Here is a 20,140-nt window from a genome sequence, read left to right as displayed (position 1 = left end):
TACGTATTGGCGCGCGCTCACATACAAACCGCGCTCGGGCGTTTCTATGAAGATGACCTACTCTTTGTATTTACTCAGTTATTACTGTACCTACTTAGCGACCAGCTTTATGCTTTGTTTGTCAGAGATTTTCTACGTAAATAAATTTCTTATTTGTGCCACATTATTTCATTTTAATTATCGCAACCAGAGATATTAAAAAACAAAAGCTAGCCGACAATAAAAGTCGTGAAGACTATATTACGGACTTCCTTGAGCGGGGTCTGTAGGTAGAATTATAGCATGTACTTGCATATAAATGGTTGCCTGAAGATAAGTTACCTTTCATTCTAATTAGAATTATAAATAACAAATTCCAATTTTATTCGGTCTATATGTAGAATCGCTCGAAAAATCTAACGTGTAACTAGAGCTTGTCTTGAGCTTGTTTTTATTCGAAATGAAAGGAAAATACTGCCGCAGATACAATAATTTAACCAATGATACCAACGATCACAGTAGGTAATTGCTTCAAAATGGAATATAATCAAAAGGGAATATTTTATCATTCACCTGTTTTCAGATCCAAACGTAAAATTTGGTGATTACAATCTATTAAGTAACTAAAAATCACCTGTTGTGGTATAGTCACCATAAGTAAACCTAACAAACTAATGTAGATACCTAAGTATCAACTGTAAATTCAACGAATGTTTTATTACGAACTAGCGGCACGCCCCGGGGTTCGCATGGTTGCGTTAGAATTTCCCGGCTTTTCTCTTCTTTAATATGCATGTTTTATACCTTTAAACCTTTCTGTTGAGTCACTGTATCTATTAAAAAATCGCATTGAAATCGGTTGCGTAGTTCTAAAGATCTAAGCATACATAGGGACAGACAGCGGAAAGCTACTTTGTTTTATTATATCTTTCTTCAAGCCAGAGATAAATATCGTCAAATGAACAGACTTGTAGAGAGCCTCACAAGACTGAAAGACTTGGGCCTTCAATAGTGAGGGCTCAACCTTCTCTAGAGATAGAAGGAAAAAGTCCTGTAATTATTTTTCTTTTATCTTTGTACAAAGACCCACTCTCTATAGAATTAGGTACTTATAGAGCTTCCAATATGTATAATAACGATATTTTAATTAACTCTTCAATGTTCCAAAGACTCGATTGAAGGACAGTTAAATCAGAAACCTCGAAAATATAATTTTAGAAGGTTGCTGATCTTTTAGATCTTTTCGAGTGGGTTAAAATCAACATCGCAGCTCGAAAATGTACCTAAGCACACAATGTTTTAAGCAATTTTATTAACTTTACAATGTTAGGTTGAGAAGAAAATTATGTAACAGTTCTAATTTGCCATGAACCCTAAAATATTCGTTAAGTTTAATTTATCTCTTATTTTCTTGAACTTATAAGTTCTTCTATAGAAGAAACCTAAAGTGTTATTGGTGTGTTCTATAAAGATTGTTATATCACCGAGCTGAACCCTAAAATCACGCCCATTTTGTTTACAGACCACGTTGTATATCAAATCGTCTTCAGTCTGCGCAATTCCACCTCAGCTTATTGTAAATATTTCCTAAGCCTAAAGTCCTACATTTGTTTCCTCGTAACAACGGCTGTGACTTCCCTAAATATCTCTAAAACCCGTTGCGACTCCAGTAGTAGTCCAGTAGTCCTACTACAAAAAACTATTTCGATATCTTCGACTCTCTCCATCTTTGTCTTTCGCCTTGAGATGCTGGCATGAGTGAAAGAGGCAGATGGAGGAAACTGTATCGAATTTTTTTTAGGGTAGAGTCTCAGTTTTTGTTTGCAGACCGCGTATATTGAATGCGTCGTCGACGCAATCCCGCAGTGATAAAGATCCCCATAAATTGTCGGAGCCCAAGAACACAAATATGGAAGTAATTTTTGACGAATATCTAGTGGTGCTCAGTAAAAGAACAAGCGGAAAATGTATGTTCATTTTGGGCCACTACAGAGTTATTTAGTGACATAAAAGCTTTATAATGAAGTTTTAAAGTGTATTTCTTTTAAAAGATATGAATAGAAAATGGCTTTCATATTAGGCTAACTTAATTATCAAAAGCAAAATAATTTTCTGAGAATGCCTGCTTCTATTAAAGAAACTCAAGTTTGTTGGAATAACAATGTTAAGAAATACACAGGGATAAGTATTTTTGTATTTTCTTGAAAATTTAAGCTGTTAATAAGTGGTCACGTATAAGTCGCAAGTAAAAAGTTTAAGAAACTGGATTCTGCCCTCACAAATACGCATTCTCGATGAATCTAGGGATTTCTCTGGAATTCCATACACTTTTGAATCCGACCTTCTAATCCAATGTTGAAATCCTATACCTGTCTATAAGGTGTGAATAAAATGTTATTAATGTATCTTTAAAAATGCATATAACTAGGTGTATTACAAAGTACAAAGAAAACAATATAATGTCATAATATCGACCTGTTTCAAAGGTTGTTACAAATATCTAATAAAATAAGAGAGAAAAAGTTCTGAGAAGGCATTATTTAATTATTCAAAAATTTCCCTTTAAGGTACGCTCATAAAAACTTGAAAACGGAATGAAATGGCTCATTATTTTTTTCCAGAATTGGGTACTAAGTCAATCCAAAAGTAAAAGTTGTTCGTACTTAATTACGAGGATATTCATATTTTTTTCCGACGCTATGTTATGCAGTAGAGACTTGGTGCGGAAACAATTTTCTGACCCCTATTATTTTTTAAATTGCTGCAGACTGCTCAACTACCGCTGGCCTCTGCCGGGAATATTGCTGAAAAAATTAAATAAACGTCAGCGGCTTAGGCTGCGTCCACACATAAAGCTTGAACTATAAAACACATAAAGTAAAATCAACATTAATTCTGTTCGTATTGGAATATACGAGTACATATGTAATAATACGAGTACCTACTATTGTAATAAGTTCACCAGTGAAAAAAGTAGCTTTGTAACTGGAGCAACACTTTAAATATAGATGATGAACTCTTCGTATCTCTTCTCCATATCGAATAAAAAGAACACATCTTCTTTTGCCCCTATGTGTTATCCACTTAATCATGAAAGAACTAAATTACAGTTCAATGACTTAGATACCAGACTTTACACAGTGAAAAACTTTGTAGCTAACGTTGTACCATTTTCTTCCATAAATGATGTCATGTTGATCTGCACCTTGACATGGATGTCGCGCCGTGTTATCACTACTTTATGCCGACAACACCGGCTTCCATCAGCCACTCCCAACATTAAGTGACGACTTCCGTCACATTACCGCTGCCCTAACCTGCCTTACTCCCTAAGAACCAAAGCACACGATGCAATGCGGCGGTGTGACACTGCAGCGGTGTCGCTGCGTCGTCATAAAAATTTCTTTGGCGGGCGCACGAGCGGTACGGCGCCGCGCTGCGCTTGACGGCGAAATCTTTGCGTTGCGGCGCCGCAACGTATCGTGTGCTTTTGCTCTAAAGTCGTTTACGTAATTCCAGGTCTAACTGTCACTCTCGATCATGCCAGCTCTTGCTTTACGTGAAAGAGATGGACATATATTCGAAATTTGTTTTTCAGAGTACTCCCGCTTGCTAGTCATATCCGACCTCATAAACGCATTCTGCGCGGTTTTGTACCTGAGGTATTTGGGAAACTAAATCAGACATTCTTTTCCAGTTCGTAAACTGATTTACGAAAAGTGTGTAAAGAAGGGAAGGAAATTATTTTGTGAATGTTTGATAAGATCTGGAATTTACACAAAAGACAATGGGTTGGATTCGGTTTGTTATACATAGTTATAAGTTGCGTATATTTAATGAAACCTTAGTCAAATATTACAATGTAGGTAACTCTAATTAGTATTAGGTATTAGTAACAACGACAACAGCTTGTTAACACCAATAATGTCAACGTTAACAATATAATTAATTAGGTATATCGTGATTTATCCGTGATAATTACCAGTGATTGCGAGACGAGTTGCGAAAATATTGGGAACTCAATTATAAAATGTACCTACGTAGGTACATATTGTACATGTTAATATGTATAAACACAAATTGTACCTACATTTTGGCTTTTTTGTTGCACATGATAAGGTTTAATATACCTAATTCTGTCATTTTTCTGTCGAATGGACAAATTAATTCACACATTGGAAAATTCTTCCACCATCGGCAACCTTCTTGAACTAACATCATTTATTCTAAACCAATTCTTTTCTATTTTCTAAACTTTTTAAAAAGAAAGTTAAATGTAGGTATTTTTGCACGAAGTAATCACCTATACCAAGACCGTTGAATAATGTTGTTGAAAACAGCGTCTAAGTACAGTCCTCGCCGTTATCATTTAATAATCTCATGAAAAGTAGCTAAGTGCATGTAACATTGAAAAAATAAACGCTAATAAATAATGTGATAGGACGCGCATTTTGTTAATGGTGTGTGGTCTATCTGTTCACTACAACGTAGTTCCGATATCATATTTAAAATGAAATTACTAGGCTTAGGGTGGGTAGCTCCAAAATAGCGGTAAAAGGTAAAGTTTTTGTCAAATTTAGCAGTAGAAATAACACTGATTACTGAATTTTAGATTTATGTTGTGAAGCACTGCTATTACTACGATAGCACATCGAGCCCTTTCTGCATTTGTCTGTAGTTCCATGCCTTAGGAAATCCGAAATCTGTCCAAGAATTCACCATCAGCTCATTTTCCAAATCGGTCAATTTAAGTTTGATAACACTGTTTCTTTTGCATTTTTATCACTTTCGTCATCAGGAGAGCTGGATTCCTAAAGAATATCACGAATTAAAGCCATTTTATTAAGTTTTAAAGTAAATACAATTATCTTTTCATTGACATTTCAAGTTGACAGTTCATTTGACACTAACTATTACAATAACCAGCTAAAATCGGGCGGTTACTGTTGCCGTTAAATATGACATTATTAAATTGTTTGTCAAACTGGTGCAACCCAATTTTTGCCTAACTGGTGGTTTAACTGAAATTTCGAGCTCAGTAACTGTTAAAGTTAAAGGGGAGGCCTTTGTCCAGCAGTGGACGTCATTTGGCTGAAAAGAAACTGTTAAAGTAAAATGGTGCAACCCACCCTTAGGATGTCTCTACCATTCTCTTAGACCGAGTTGCACCACCTAACTTTAACAATTAATATAACCGGTGTGTTATGTATGGAGTTTGACAGATTTCTGACGTTTGTTAAAGTCAAATTAAAATGGTGCAACCCAGCCTTAAACTGTTTGTTTTCCGACAGATAAAGAAAAGGAACAGTGTACCTACCATGATTTTACGTTAGGTGTGCTCGCTAGCGAGTACGTCAAAAATCTCTATGAAGATTTTGTTTCTTGAAAGTAGCCGCTAGGGGCGCTGCTGCTGTCATACAATTAATGTCATTTTTTTACGCAGTCGCTAGCGAGCACACCTAACGTAAACTCATGGTAGGCACACAGGTGAAACATATTGCAATCGATCATTATTTCAAAATGTAATCTACTATATAAAAATAAGTCGGGTTTTCCTCCCTGACGCTATAACTCCAGAACGCACGAACCGATTTCCACGGTTTTGCCGTGGAAAGGAAAGGTCTCGGGCTCCGTGGAAAGGTCTCGGGCTCCGTGAGGTTTATAGCAAATAAAATTCAGGAAAATTTAACAAACGAAATTCCACGCGGGCGAAGCCGCGGGCGGAAAGCTAGTATGTTCTAAATGACGTTCGGCGCGGACTGTACATTAAAAATCAAGTTTGATAGCATTACAAACGAGACGTTCTTTGATATTTTCATGCCTGAGCTGGGTTGATCAAGAATCCGATTATTATCAGCAGACTTTTGGAGCGGACGTAAAATATGTACTTTATTACGGTAAGGTAATATAAAATATTCTGTACTTTTTGACTTCTGAACAAGTATATTGGAATTCAATTTGCAAATCAGACAGATATGTACCTACTGGGAAACTTTTGAGCTTTCAGCGTAGACGAAACCCCTAGAACCTAATGGATTAATATTAAAGTAGCATAGAAGCTTTATTTAGTTTTTTTTTTATTTCAGCAAAGTACCACCCACATTACGATCTACCGGCGCTAAAGCGAAATTATAAGTCCACTAATTGATAGAAGGGTAGGTAAACAAATACCTACTATCAAAAAGTCCCAGTCTATTGTAGGCTCTTCCGTACATCACTTCAAAATATTGATAAAAACGTGTAAATAAACGTCATCAACATCATATGCATGGAAATGCTAATTTCAGCGCTATAAAAAAGCGTCTATAGTCCATCAGCGTATAATGGTGATTATGACAGTTCTATTTAGTGAGGCACTCCTTATAAACCTAATCGATATTTTTTAGAATCGAGAATATTTTCTATAGAAATCTAATCGCCTTTTATTTGTTTGATTTTTAATCTTGATCAAAATTATATCTATGAATTTGAACTATCTGGAAATGGAATAAACGTGAATATTCTTAGTGGTACAAAATAAATCACAAAGAATTAAATATATGCATTTTATTCAATAAAACATCAAAATAACAATAACAAACAATACGTGGAGAAATCGCATAAAACAAAACCGTCATCAAAGGCAAACGCACACGTACTGACTTAGCTTTGACCTGCCTGAGATAATAATCGTGATTCGATGGTAAGATGACCACCATGCCGATTACTGATTTATTGCGATTGTTTATGTCCCATCCCTATGAGCAAAAGTTCCGACTAACGCAGAAGCAATTCATTTAATATTTTTTCACAATTTTTTCTAAATAAACTAATAAATAATTAGAAATTCTTGTTTAGGTTAATTGAGAAAGATTAGTGATTGATATTTTGGAAGGATGAAAACACACAAAAGTAATTGATTTTTACAACTCAATATTTTTATTCGTAGAAAGTTAGAATCATAAAACGAAACGTTTTATCTGTCTAAATCATCATCATAAGTTGAATGAACTATAATTAATTTATAAGACTTGATTACCCACAGACAGAGACCAGGACAGGTAAAGCTTTAATATCTTGTAAAGCACTCAAAATTTCAGCGATTAAGCAGGCTTTACACTTAGTTAAGTTTTTAATAATTGCCAAGATGAGTAATCCGGGCTTTAGCCTTTCTTTGCGACCCGAACCGAAACAATAGTAACTTAAGCAATTAGCTGGAGTCCAACGAGGCGTCATTTAACCTTAAAATTGTTTGCACAGAACTTTGCCAACTTCCTAACAGATTCAATCGATATCTGCCGGATTATTGTGCTGAAGGTTTGAAGACTTTACCTTGCCTGAGCTTGTTAAGTTGAACATCATCCTACAGCGCCTGAATATAGGCAACCTATGAATTGAAATTGAAATTACGAAACAGAGTTTTATTTTTGTGAAAACCATTCACCTTTTTAACACGTTCACTTCAATCATTGTGACCTTTTCTAACGTTGACCGATTGTGTTCGGTCTTGCACATCTAATCCACTGTTGGTTCTATCGCACTAATGTCAGTTAGTTACCTTGTTTACCATCAGTTGAAGAATTTAATTGTCATTTGTTGATTTTTCACTGGTAGCTCTCTCCCTCCTATAGCCAGATATGCGTACGTTTTCTGTCATTAAAACTAACTTGATTATTCCGATCTTCTGCTTCTGTTCAACATTTTTTGTTGGATCAGAACTCGCCACTGTCGTCGCTCGAACAGCGCTTAAACGAAGTTAAATAATTGTTCTCAACATTAATTACAACGAAATCCATACCAATTAATTGTTCCCTTGTAATTCTCATTCACGCGGAATCCTTTTAGTGAAGATCAAAAGTGAAGCGAACTGTGCCGCCCACATTTAATTGATACCACAGTTTGTTCAACAAGCCGCGTCTAATTATTATGAAACAAAGACCGTTGAGCTGCGGACATCGAATCAGTTTAACTTAATGAACTTTGAAGTCTTGGTTTTTCTTCCAATTACTGAGAAGTAAATAATCTACTTCGGAAATTTCCGAAAATTTAAGACAATCCGCTTTGATAGTCAATAATATATTTTTTAATTAAAATATGTATTTAAGACTGTTTTATGATATAACCTTCAATTAAGACTGGGAATTAGTACCTAGATTGAAGAACATTAAACGTGAGGCAAAGACCTCAATTACCTAAACTTACGACCCTTTTAACTGCCAGATGTTTTAATTAAGCTTTTCAATCTTCTTTTCAAAGAATAAGTTATGTAGTCAAAAGAACCTCAACCCACATAAATAAGTTGGTAAAAGCAAGATAGGTAAGGTTGACCCAAACCCCGTGCAATTCGAAATATTACCATAATAACATAACAAATATTTTATTTTCGAAGCAACCTCCTGTCCTGAAGCGTTCCACCGATTATTCAATTCTGATCAACCCGAAGGGTGTACTGTACATAAAGAAGGAAATGACCAGCGAAACGAGGCGTGTTGACAGAGCCCCAACTGTAACAGAATAGGGGCCAAGGCAGGAAAATGTCCACGCCCGTGAGATTTCCTTAAGTTTACCTTGGCCCTTGTCTCTGTTTACTCACACTTTTCAGCAACCTAACCCTTGCAATTTTAATATCGGTTACCGAAGCCCGCACACTTGCATACATTTAATATTATATTCAATTTCGGTGTCTCATCAGTCGAAGGCTAAAATTTGCAGTAGGTACACTTAGGTATCTACGCTTTTATTCTCTTAATAACAAATTACGGTGCCAATGAATAAGTCGTTACCGAGTCTTTTATTTTCAAGAAAGCCAATGGAAACAAAAGGCAAAGGTAAATGACATGAAGCCAAAACAATCACAATCAACATATCAAAGGTTTTGTTCGTTGTTAAAGATCAAACAATTTCTCTTATTTGGAGACTTGTCAACCTGGTAAATAATAAGCTACAACGTCCCCGGTGGAGGCGTGAGATGCATTTGCTTACAACCAATTTAGCAATAACTATCTGGCAACAAAAGGTGTTTTATTAATGAAAATCAGTGGTTTGAAATGTTAACCCATTAACCACCACTATTTCTCGGGGCAATTCGTCAATGCCCCATTGATCCCGGATGGCACGTGCCCCGTCATGTGCCCGCTCTCACGTAAAATATCCCGAGGCGCCTGGAAACTGTAAAATAAACTGTGTAGGTATATCTTAACTTACGGTGCTTAATTAAAAGAAACACAAAACTAATAATAAAATAGGTACTCATTTTCGTCCTTCGAGTACTATTAATAATAATTCATCTTTCATTTTAAATATTATTATTCAAACTAGGTGGCTCCTTCTCATATCTAATTACAGAAAAAAAAGCAAAATGTTAAATCACGTTGAAACCGCCTTTTCTGTGACTTACAACGTAGCCTAGTTCTTTCATTTCGTTGGATTTAAGGTATTTTCTAAGGAATAGTATTCCAAAATTCAATTTCAGGGGTAGAAATGAGATTTATGCGAAGAAAGCCGCAAGCGTCCCCTCACTGGTATTGAACAATAAACATAGCAACCCATTTTACAGCTCAATTGGTGGGGCAAAGGGTTAAATAAAATGAAGTTTACCCAACATCTTATTTATCGTATCGTTCACTCCCGAACTAGGTATCAAGTTTCAAGTGACGAATTTTATCGCAAACTTGGTACCTACTTGAATATTGAATACTTCGGGAAAGTTTGACATCAAATCAAATATTTTGCACCATAACTGCAAGAGTTGTGCAGAACATTTTTGAGTATGTATTACTATTTTAATGAAGGTCAGAGTAAAACAATACAAGTGGTAAAGTTTTATCAGTATCCGTTTAGTAATTTCTCACTTTATTACAAAAACTTAACGTAAAACTCTCCTTTCACAAATACCTACACCTACATTTTGTTTAGATACTTCTTGTATTACATAAGTATGACACTTTGATTGCTTCGACATAAATCATTTTGACATCAATGTCTTCTCATGTGACAAAATAATGTAAACAAAGATTTTATTTGTAAATTAATAAAAGCCATGTCGGGATATCTCTGGGGTATTGGACAACTCGTCAACGATCCCTCACCACATTTGATAAATGTTATACACCGCCACATATTTAAGAAACAAGAAAACGTTTACACAGCATGTAACAGCAATCATCGGCCGGAAAAGCCCATTCTTAACGTTGCGAGTTCGTCGAGTAAGAGCATCGGCAACAAGGCAAATGATTCGGGGTGCGTGACAATTTCCAACAGCAAAAAAGTTTGTGAACTGCCGACCGTGAAATCCGAGGGCATTCAGGTGGGAGGCGTTACAAGGCGCCGGCATGTTTCGACTCAAACTCACGGCTCCGGCTCCGTGTCGAAAAAGCTGAGCCGAACGACAAGCGTTCGACAAGTCGATCAATTGGACCGCAGCACAGCCGTTTGCTATGCATGCGTCAAGAAAAAGAACGCCGAAACGAATACAGAAGAACACAAAGTGTGCAACAATCATCGGCAAGTATTCGCAGTGCTTAGCCAATGGCCCATTAGCCAACGCACTAAAACTACAGAATCCCGTGCGCTAATGTACATAAAGTCGACAATACGCAATCTTGTCGATGTATTAAAGTTGGAGAAAATTGAAACCATACCGCCTTACAGGCCACAGGACAAAGAGATTTTGAAGTTATATCGTTCCGCAACTTTTGACCACTTAGTTATGTGTTCATGATAAGAAATCAAAAGTAGCTGAAAAAACTAAGAAGATAAAAATTGACGTCTCATAGACATTCCTAGTCCTTTTACTTTAATATTACAGTCCGAATAATATAAACCTTTTGACGTGGGATACGGGATGATACCATGAATAATATAGTGTCCCTAAAGGCCGGTGGTTGGCATCCATAGAATGAAGATTGAGAAGCTGACTGTTGCGTCAACTTTCATTATTTGGGTCTTGGTCCAAGTACAGTAGATGAATATTTTATAAATGAAAATAATATACAGAGTAATACTCTAATTACTCGGTGCTGATTTCTATCTCTGCGGACAAAAGAGAAGCAGAGGTCTAAATTAAATTTTAACCTGTTGCATGACAAACGCCATCGCCCCATCCCAGGCGACTTCACACTGAGCACGCTGCTATAACTCAAGATAAAAAAGAAATATGGTACCTGTCTGTGACATGGTAGATTAAATAAAGCAGTCTTATGATAATTTATGATGGCTCACTGATAATAAATCATTTGATATTACCTACTTATTATTGCCTTTTTCTCATGACGCATGACGACGCATGACGGCCGTCTGGCCTAGTGGACTGTTGTATGATGGTTGCTGGTTGAAATCTTGTAAAGGACACATTTCTGTCTTGAACTAATGAACGATCTGTCACATAAATGTTCTCCATAATTAGTCGGACTTTCTTCACCTATTGCAGCTCTTTTTGGGGGGGGTTTATCTGACAAATAGAAGGTACCTAAAGTATTTTCTTAGATCTCGAGTTCGATACCTACATACTACTTACGAATATCTCTAAAGAAGCTCCAAAACATAAGTGTATATTACTTTTACAGATAACTGAAACTGTTATTCGACATGAGCCTATATAAATAGATTGCAAAATTACATTTGACTATCTTATTCAGAAAACAGGAAAAAAATAAGATGAGTACAAACAAATACGATTTGAGGAGAAAAGAAACTTGTGTTTTTTCCTCTTCATACCACATTTTGTTTTATGTACATCCGTATTTTTACGGTTGGGATGCCTATTAATTAGATGCTCAATAAACATAATGAAGTCGGTTAAAAAGCTTTTTGTCGATAAACATCAACTTCGTTCTAAAGAGAAACAAACAATCGTTACGAAAATTGATTCCATTACAAATATGAAGGCGCAAAAAGACTTTTTTATCGTTAAAAATCAAACGCCCGCTTTGAGGCACTCAAGCAATTTACGTGTATAACCAATACCTTTTCTTTTTGAGCAATCTTCACCGGCAGAATACAAAATTGCGGCAACAATAAAGAGTGTTCTCTACAAACAATTTTTGACAAACAGTGGTACTTGAAAACTTGGGCGTTTCGTATTTATTGCTACTTCCACCGTTTTGCGTCGGCGAAACGACTGTTGGTATTAGCCTCCAACACATTTTAACTTTCAAAGAAAACTTCAATATTTTTATACTCAGGTAGATTCAAAGTGCTATACTCGGAAAATAATCTGATGTTTGCCGCAGACATCTCATTTTATAGGCAATTCTAAAAGCTGACTCGCTTTGAAATTTTCGAGAGCCTGTCGACGCGACAATATGCAATAGATCTTTCATCGTATTTCCGATACTGTGAATTTCTGTCGAGAGTTTTCCACTTAAGTACCTACGGACTTGTACCTTGCGCGTTTGATACGCAAAAAAGAAAATCTACTTAGGTATTAATGTTAAGGCTTTTATTGCTTTTCAAATTGGAACAACGGGATAAGTTGTGTCTAAATTGGTTAAAGGTTTGAACTATCCATTGATACAAGCTGTGATGTAAGAACCACAGAATTCTGAATCTCAATGAATTTGAAAACAATTATCTAAGAGTCTAAAACGGTAACTATTCATCATGGTTATTAATTGCGAATCTAATCTTAATGAATATAATATAATAGTAATTATGAACGTTAAAGCGAGCTTAGATTGTCATCCGCAGCTTTACAAGACAAAGCATGGCTTTGTTAGTTAATTTGTCTTTGATAGTTATATGAACAACCATTTGCCCGTGAACTTTGGTCAAATGTATAATTAATAAATTCAAAACTAGCAAACAATGTTTTAATTAGTTAGACCACATCTTAGAGAATTGCTTGCTAACTATTAGGCGGAAATCTGGATAGAATAGCTAAACTGTATAATTAATTAATTTATCATCAAATCGCCAATCTACACAGTCCAATGCTAAATACTCATATAAGCATTCCTTAAGAAGCGCTAAAGAGCACGAACAATTCTTCCTGAGGTCATCGGTCTATCGAGGGATACATTAACTTCACCTTTCATTATTAAGTGATGACTATTTCTCCTTCTAATAAAATCGTAGGCATCTACACACCACTCAGCGGAGTGACGTATAGTTTGTTGGTTAGCTTCCTTGTAGTTTGTTCTTTTTCCACGTTTCGGCTGGCAAGACGACTGATTGCACTTTGCTTTGCGAGCAATGTTCACATTAACGTAGGTATTCGTTGCATACAGAATTAGCAAAGAAAACAAATAAAGAAAAACATATAACGATCGTCATTAACCTACGTCTGAACTAGTAAACAAACGCCCGGTCATCATTAATCAGGGCCGCAGAAGCGTGTCCCGCTGGCTCAAGCGGGCGCCCTTCAAGGCTGCTGCGACCAGGGTTGCCAGGTCGTTTTTACGGACTTGTCCGGCCAAATATTCTCTTGTCCGGACTGTCTGGCTTTTGTTAGGCTTTTTATTCCGTGCTAGTCGAAAGTCGAGCCACCGAATAGTGTTGTGCACACATGCGCGTAGCAGGATGTTAGGCTACCGATTCGAAGATGATACTTCAGAGTTTCGATTTTGTGTTTTTGGACCTGGCAACCCTAGCTGCGACCTCCAATGACAGACACGTATCGGTTTGGGGAATAGAAATTTTCATTAAAGCAAATAAAGTTCTGCCTGCGGTCCTTTTTTGCATTCTCAGGTAAAGTAATAGGTAGCACTAAATTTAATAAAGCTGGACACACACGGTCAGTTAAACGGATGAGTTGAAGCAATGTAGGTACAGCCAAAGTTTGACCGTGTGTGCGACATCATAAAGCCCATAATGGCTTATTCCACTATTTCCCGTTGACAATCCCCGTCAACGGGGATAAGTGAACTTTTTGTTGACATTAATCCCCATTACGTTCAAAATAAAATCCTAATATAACGGGGATTAATGAACTTTTTAGTTCATTATTCCCCATTATAAGCGGCGTTAACGGGGAATAGTGGAATAAGCCATCATAGGCTAATGTTGGTTTTAGCCAAATAAAGTCCACTGCTGGACAAAGGCCTCCCTCGTTTTGTATGTAGGTACAACGTTCAACGGATCAGTTTAACCGACCGTGAATATCGAGCTTAGTACTGGTGTATGTACAATAGTAGTAATGAGGCTTTAGTCAGTAATTCTGAAAATTGAATAGAACCTTTTTTCTGTTTTTTGTACCTACATAAAAGAAGAAATAAGCAAACCTATTTTTTCGTCATTCCAACCTCCCATTCGCTCCCCACTTATTTGTTTTGGTTATGATAATTTGTGGACTTGTATTAAGCATTGCAGTAAATTACGATATTATCAGACGAGATTTGCGTGTTACTTAATGTTTATATTCAGCCAACCGTTGTTAACGTCCCTTGGGAAAGATGTTATAGAGCTATTTTCATTAAAGTTAATTTCAACTAATAAAACGGTACAACGAAACCGGGCAGTGATATTAATTACTTGCTCATTAGAATAGGATGCCTACGTAAAAACCAACTCGGCTTAGGCTGGCGTCACCGACGACATGTTAATTTCGCGTTGGGTTTTATTAGCCTCTTTTTTTCTAGCTTTTTTGTTTCTGTCCACAGCGTTACCCGATTCATCTTCGGCCTGTTGTCGTTGATACTGTTTATTCCACGTGTCACTCAATCCGTAGGTGAGTATAAATTGTTAATTATTCATCCTAGAATAAAAACAAAAAACCGATCTGGAAATCATTGGGGGAAGCCTATGCCACTGCCGAGCACTGGACGTCCTGTGGCTGAAATGATGATGATGATGAAACGTAAAAAAGATTTTTGCGACAAAAGCACTAGCTTTTATAACTCTCATATCTCATTCCTATGCCAAATTCCTCAGATATCATCAATAGTTAACTCTTGCATGCATTTAACATTAATTAGTTCCCATTTGCAGTCTCTGAATTCTCACGTTGCTAATATGCGCCGTGTTCTAATTATAATGTTCGGCGTGTAATATTCTCCGGTGACACGCCGCGGGCTAATCAGCGTTAGGTACCTGCCGGTGATTAATCGATGCATTAATCAGACCTGGAATAAATCGCCCGTGACCGTCATCCGTCAGGCCGGACCCTCTTACTTAGCTGGGATAGTTTAAACTCAGGTTACTATGGATACCAAAGTAGGTACGATACCCTACCCATTACCTGTATACCTGAGATACGTGTACAGAACACGAACACGAGTGGCCAAAAAGTTGATAATACTACCTTTTGCTTTAATTTTTCTTTCTTTCTTTCTTTTCCTTTCTTTCTTTCTTATTCCAATAACTGACCTTATTCCAAAGACGTGTTGCGAACTTTTTTGCTAAGTAAGTACTTTGGGTGTCACGAATTATTTGACACTGACTGTACCCATAGGTATAATATTAGCCGTTAATTGATGTTATACATATAATTACATCGGTACGGCAATTTTTTATTATTTAAACTTAAATAAAGTAAAAGATAAATTACCAACTTATCTCTTCTGTTTTTCAAATAATATTTATTTTATATTCCATGTCTATTTCTGGCAGTGATTAATTTATTAAAGTTCAACAGGAACTCTGTCAGGTAAATATTGATCTTCCAATATTTCTTCCAGAGAAAACTTTCACCTCGATACCTACGGTGGTATAACATCCATAATACGAGAATCAACGCCTCGTTCCCGACAAATTGGCGATAAGTACTTGTCGACGTGCATACTGCACAACTGGTAAGCATTGTGGGATCTTACGTAGTTTTATAGATGTTATTTTGCAACAAAAAATATGCATCGTTAAACCAACTTTATGAGTTGCATAGGTATTTAAGTGAATAAAAAATATTTAAAAAAAATCAAATAACCCATAGAAATAACAGCAGACGTCAGAATTTACAGGATTTTTTTGTCTTTACGAGTATACGATACAGTATCTACAGCACATCCAAATATACATATTTCTTGCAAAATTAACATCTACGTAACATAATTTAAGATGCTACTTTGTTAAGCTTGATGCGCCATTATCTGTAGGTACATTAGGGACATAAACGACGAACGCCGAGGGACTTGCTAAGTCACTGAAGAAAAACAAAGGTTTTCTACGCTAACCAAAACATATTGGGCGCCCAGGCTTACGAGCTATCGAACCAACAAATTCAAACGAAGATACAGTACTGTAATGCTTAGCCTTTGCTCCTTTTGTAACTACATTTTTGTAGTAACAAAGGTTTTATCTAAATAATGATTACCGCAAACTTTAATTAAAACTGTTCAGAGCTTTTTGAACTGTTGAAAGCAAAATTCGTCGAACTTTTTCAGTTTGTGGAAACAATATCGCTTTTGGTCTCAAAAGTTACAAATCAAAAACACTGTTCAATTTCATTGGCAATTACTTTTTACGTTCGGTTGAGTGGAGGATGTTTATGACTTGACCCTTTCAGACCTGGCATCCGCAACTGAGGACATAAGATATAAAATATATTATACATTAATTTTATTTTTATTCAGCAAGAGAGGCTGTATTTTCGCGAAACAACGGGGTGAGGATTTTTTTCATAGCCCGCAATAAGTTCATTCAGCAGTTACAGGACGTGTATTCAAGTCTTCAAGATGAGGTTCTTTTTACAAGCTTTATACCTTTCCAGGTTTAAGACATCTAAAAGGGTTGAACAATAAATAGACTCTATACCAGTTATCATAACTGAATACTATAATTTACGATCTACAAAGCACCTTGATGCTCACCAAAGGCTAGCCGTCATGTCACCAGACTAACGAGCGGCATTGTGAATTGTGACAGATATATGGCTCTATTATACTCCGACCCCATGCCAATATCGCACGTATTGCAGAGCTATTTCTATATGAAAAATAGCGATAACGACACGCACGGTAACAAATAACAAGCGCCACTCTCTGTGGGTCGAGATCCTCTAACAATTGTGTAATCCTTTTTAGAAAAAGGTTATGCAGTGTGCAAACAAAATACGACCATTATTATACAAAAACATATTTGTGAAACAGAACAATGGGCAAAATGAAAGCAATGAGATAAATATCATGAGTTTTAAACCAAATTGACTTATAAATAAATAACATTGCATCTCTATCACTTCTTCTATTTATAGGTTTCTTATAAACATCAAATGCTCAATTTCTTCCACAGAATGCAATCCTTGCGAAATTCTTCATTCAGATACAAGAGTAGATTAACAAATCGTTACCATTCACGTTATCGTTAAAAGTTGCAAAATAGGAGTAGGCAAAAACACGCATTCAGGTCTAGAACTTTTGCCACCAAAAGTCACGAAAAACAGTATTTTATCTGTAATTTATTAACGCAAATGTTTCCAAAGTCATGTAATTTATGAGGGAAATCTAAATAGGAGATTTGTAGGCAAGAAAAATTCGTTGTCCGTCGGGATTCAAGTTAAAGCTTACGCTTGATGAAAAGAGACTGGGTAAAATGTATATTAACAAAGCTTGTCGACTACAAAGGGTAGTTAGTTAGCCAACAGTCGGGCTAATATTTATGACGCTTTTTGTGGCTGTTAATATTAAGCGACTGCACTAAATTGCTGAGATTTTAACAGCCATTATTTTCTAAGGTCACCTTTTGTCTTTGTGACCCAACAGCCGAAGGAGGGTTATGTTTATGAGCGTATGTAGTTTAAAGTCTGATAAATTGTCGACTAAACGTGAGGTGGTCTAATTAACGTGAGACGACAACTTCTAAATTTTGTTGTTTTAATGTCTATATTACTATAGACGCTATAGAATACATAGACTAGAACTTTGGCTCAAGTTAGGGAGTAGAACATTACCTATTGTATCTTTAGTAAGAAATGTTTTATCTATGCATAGGTGACATCATTCTAGCCTTTGGCAAACGTTTCTATAAAGTTATACCTACTACATACCTACCTGTTGTTAGTACCTAAACAGATGAAAAGATTTTGCTAATAATTGATAAATAAGCACTGAAATAAGTTCTCATAGTTCTCCACAGATGAAGTCGCAGGCAACGCAGGCTTGTTTTCAATAAGCCTAAACTGCTTTTACAAAATAAGTAAATAGGTTTTAGTGTCCGCTAAGTTGCTAACCTAATCCTAACTGGTGCCTTCAAAGGAGGGTTTTGGCCAGTCGGCATTAGCCACTTATTCAAAATCTCCAACCTTAGGGCTTACAGTGAAGTAATCCCTTAACCCCTTTGATTTGAATGAAAGAGGCACTCCAGCAGAAAGGCGTATAAAAATAAATATGATACATACCATTATTTACTCGTAGTATCTTCGCAGCCTTAAAATGTAGCGTCAAGAATGAAGAACAAAATTCCTAATATTACTCGAGCTCCAGCCCCAGCGACTCCGAATACTTCTGATATTAATATCAGAATTAATAAAATATTTCTTTTTTATGAAAGTTACTCGTTGACATTTAGATACGCGCATACAATATATCATCCAGCAGGAATATTTATCAAACTAGTGCGAGCGCAATGTGTACATTTTGTGGGCACCCCTCAATATTATCGTTTGATCAAGTCATCGTAATATTTATAAGATTTGCTCCCTGCTAACATACATTTACATATACATATGTAAATGAGTATAAAATAACATGTTATTTTTCTTGAGATCAAATCGAAAATTATTGTAAAACTATTTATCCAAATTCTAAACAACCCTAAATCGTACCTACAACCTACAAAAAATACGCCATCAACTTTATGTAAAGTAAAATCGACCCGAGTTAATTTTTAACCCATTTTCTTGTGAGTTCTTTTCTTTTCCCATTAAATGGAGTCCTTTTCAAATATTGAAGCAGCCCTTTTAATATTTGGGGCATCGAAGTTTTTACAGGTGTTATAGCGAGAAATATCCTCCAGTATAATTTCATTAGTTTATTCATTGGGATATTTTGTATTTAAACACTTCAAACTCGCCCCATCATTAGAGGTGTCTACACCAGACTTTTCATCGCGTCACTTTCATGATAAGATTATAGCTATTAAGCTACTTACATATCTAATTTGTTCGTAATTTAAAGGTACAAATGTGTTCGTTTTCATTTGTAAGGCCTACTTGATAGTAGGCACCAGTAGATAAACAAAGGTGCGTGACGATTTCAGAGGGTTGGACATTTTAGATATTGACGTGTTGTAGATACATTATAATAACACTAGAGTAGTCATAATCCAACATTAAAAATAAACGATTTATCATATTTTAAGTCACACTACTTTTTTATGAACAGTTCGATTACTGAATGACAACATGAGAACAACATGAGAATCTCTTAAAACGTGTGAACAATAATACTTACTTGCCTACTTAATATACTTTCTGAGATTTCGTGATTAACCAGTAAGTGGTATATCGCTTTTTATATTTAAAGGCAACAAAGCATTTAATAAGAAATAAGAAATCATCACCCAGAAAATTAGTATAAGACATCGCATAAAAGAAGATTTGTCATCTTATTTTGGGCTACGAAGCTCAAGTCAGATTTGACTAGGGGCTTTTAATCAAGGGCTGGAAGCGAGTAATTTTTTTACCTTTTTAGGCACTCGTTTAAATAAATACTTTGCTTATTTTTCCCCTAATTAATCCGTAGACTTATCGTCTCTTACGTACCCACATATTTTTATCACGTCCACTCAGTACAGTAAGTTTATTACCAGGTTAGTTATAGCAAAAGTAATTTATTATTTACTAGTCTGGCATTCGTTCTCTTATTGTTACGTGTAAGATTTTTCTTTGTGTACGAATTCTTAAATGTCAAATTATGGTTATTTTTTGTCTCCAGAGCTCCTCAGATTGAATATATTGTACATACTCTACTGAAATCCGTACTCGAAAAGAAAAACAAACACCAAAAACACCGACTGAATCTGTTGTTCATTGTTTGCGACGAAATTTTTTAATGGGATGTGAGCTGAATTCACAACCCATTGAAACATTTTACTCAGCACATTTCATGTGAGAATTTCCTATGAAAGGAACCTGATATATTTTGAAGTTGAAAGCTGTTACGCCATTTCCTAGCGAATGCATTTTTAAGAAGCGCTTTGAAGTTATCCCACGTCTTTACTATCCTTTCCTCCATCCAACCCAATACAAGCGATAGCCTCTACCTCATGTATTGGTGATGTCTTCATTAACCCGGAACCGTAGACATTTATA

This window comes from Ostrinia nubilalis, chromosome 5 (assembly GCF_963855985.1).
Source record: "Ostrinia nubilalis chromosome 5, ilOstNubi1.1, whole genome shotgun sequence".
Classification (NCBI taxonomy): domain Eukaryota; kingdom Metazoa; phylum Arthropoda; class Insecta; order Lepidoptera; family Crambidae; genus Ostrinia; species Ostrinia nubilalis.
The sequence above is the reverse complement of the archived record's forward strand: the minus strand, read 5'-3'. Positions refer to the sequence as shown.